This window comes from Sarcophilus harrisii, chromosome 4 (assembly GCF_902635505.1).
Source record: "Sarcophilus harrisii chromosome 4, mSarHar1.11, whole genome shotgun sequence".
NCBI lineage: Eukaryota > Metazoa > Chordata > Mammalia > Dasyuromorphia > Dasyuridae > Sarcophilus > Sarcophilus harrisii.
In genome coordinates this window covers 306,167,596-306,170,302 of record NC_045429.1, presented here as the reverse complement: position 1 = coordinate 306,170,302, position 2,707 = coordinate 306,167,596, and positions in this window count along the sequence as shown.

Here is a 2,707-nt window from a genome sequence, read left to right as displayed (position 1 = left end):
GGCTCTGAGTGGTACTTTCAGGACTTTCAACCAGAGAAAAAGGAAGAGGAGGAGGAAGAAGAAGAGGAGGAGAGGAAGAGGAGGACAAAAAAGAAGAGGTGGAAGAAAATAAGAAAGAAGAGGAGGAGAAGAAGGAGGAAGAGGAGGAGGAGAAGGAAAAGGAAAAGGAGAAGGAAGAAAAGGAGGAGGGAGAAGAGGAAAAGAAACTTCATTGGCTGCTTTTTTGTCTTTAGGATAAAGTATAAAATCTTGGTTAGGAGTTTATAGGATAATTTAATTGGTATTGTAAACTTCCAGATTAGAAAATTCCTTCTGACAATGCATATATACATTCATGCATGTATATATGCAAGTATATACATATAATATAGAACATAATCCATATAATAATGTATGCATTTTATATACACATAGTGTATATATATGCATGCATGCATACATATGCACATATACATATATATACACACACATATATACATATACAATGCTTAGCCTCTATCCTGAGTTTCTGCTGTATTATCAACAGTGAACTACTTATCCTAAACCTACCTTTGACACCAAGACTAGGAACTCTGTAGCCCTGACAAATAGGAAAATTAAGAAGGGTTATACTGAAGTAAATCTGAATTCATAGTAGAACTCCAATATAGTATTAGTGTGCATTCTTTTAAATATGCTGTAACCTCTTTACTAATCTCTTATTCATTTTTTGCATCAATTCTCATTAGAGATATTAGTCTATAGTTTCATTTTCTGCTTTATCTCTCTCTGATTTAGGAATCAGGATCAAATTGGTCTCTGAAGTTTCTAGGCTCCCTTCTTTTCCTTTTTTTTCAAACAATTTTATAATATTGAAATCTCCTATATGTCTGGATGATTCTTCTCAGATTCCTTTACTGAGTCATCATTTGTTTATTGTGAGTATATTCCAAGACTGTCTCCTGGGATTTCTTCTCTTCTTTCTCAACACTCTTTTTCTCTCTCAATTATCTCATTAGCTCTTCTAGGTTTATTTATCAGCCCCATGCAGTTCAGTCTAAGTAAAAAGAGCAATGTCTATCTCCATGCAATCTAGATTTGGCTATAAAAAGCAATTATACTGTCCTCAAGACATAAGAGGTCCAAGGAATCAAGACATGAACCATTGATGTACAAGGAGTACCACTGTGTACAAAAAGTCAGGGGCTCTTTCAACTTTATACATATTGCTAATTGGGCACATCAGTAGGGCAAAAATATGAGCTAAATATTCTTACCCTGCTATTTTAAAGAAAACTACTTTGTTGGATATTAGATTATCTATGAGTATCCTGTTTTATTACATTCTAGATATTTAACCATCAGACTAGACTGACTCAGCCCTGGTTCACAACCCTACTAGATCTATATAACTATATCATACTCTCTTTCCTAAGTTTTAGGCCTATAAATAGTCAATTGAATATAACCTACCCAGAACCACCTTGGTTTTCTGAGGCAACCTGCTTCCTTCTCCCATAATTCTCCACCTCAAGTCTCTCCCATCTTCAATACAATTACCCTACCAGTGCTAACGGGATAAGGTCTGACCCTCTCCCTGTTCAAAAAGACGCAGTGGCTCTATGTGATCTCTAGAGTAGAAGAGAATTTTTTGTTTGGCGTTTCACACTCTGTGACAGATGTCTTTGAATGACCGGCACTAGTCTTCCTAATTATTCTACTTCCCTTCACACAATTTTACATTCCAGTCAAATTAACCTATTTGGTGTTATTGAAAAATGATATTCTATGTTTTATCTTTTATTTTATTTTGGAGACAATCCAGGTTAAGTGACTTACACAGTGTCTGAAACTGGATTTGAATTCAGGTCTTGTTGAGTCCAGGGCTGGGGCTGTGTCCACTGTGCCACCTAACTGCCCCTGTCTTCCACAGGGCACAGACAGTCCCTCCTTCCAGGGATTCACTCCTTCCTAATCTCTGATCCTTAGAACGCTTAGCTTCATTCAAAGGTCCACTCCAGTGTTATTTCCTGATCTCCTAGCTACTAATACTTTTCTTCAACTTTTAATTTCTTTTGTGTAAATTTTGTATTTATTTATCTGTGTCTTCCCTGCTTGCATGTAAGTCCCTGAGGTCCAGGACTGTGGCGCTTTTGCCTTCATCTTAGCAGTACCGGCACATTATTGCTGTTCAGTCGTTTTCGGGCTCTTTGTGACCCCATTTGGGGTTTTCTTGGCAGAGATGCTGAAGGGGTTTGCCAATTTTCTGGCTCATTTGAGACATGAGGAAACTGAGGAAAACAGGGTTCCGTGACAAGCTCAGGGTCGCACAGTTAGTGTCTGAACCAAATCTGATCTCACAAACATGAATATTCCCCATTCCAGGTCAGGCACATTATACACTATAGTGCCACCTAGTGCCCATAGGGCACATGATAAGTGTTTAAGAAGAAAGCATGGGGGTTATTGATGGAGAGTCCATCTCAGAGCCAGGATTTATCCAAATCCTGCCTCTGATACAGAATTGACTGTGTGATACTGTGATAGAAACTTAACCTTTCAGTGTTGCAAGCCACATTCTAAGGTTGTAAGTTGTAGAATCGTTGCTTATCTGATTTGCCAGCAACTAAGAACCCTCATTCCCAAAGCTTCCTCTATTTATTTTATATATCCCTATATGTACATGTTATCTTCTGCATCTTCCCTCAGAAGGTAAGCTCCTTGAAGT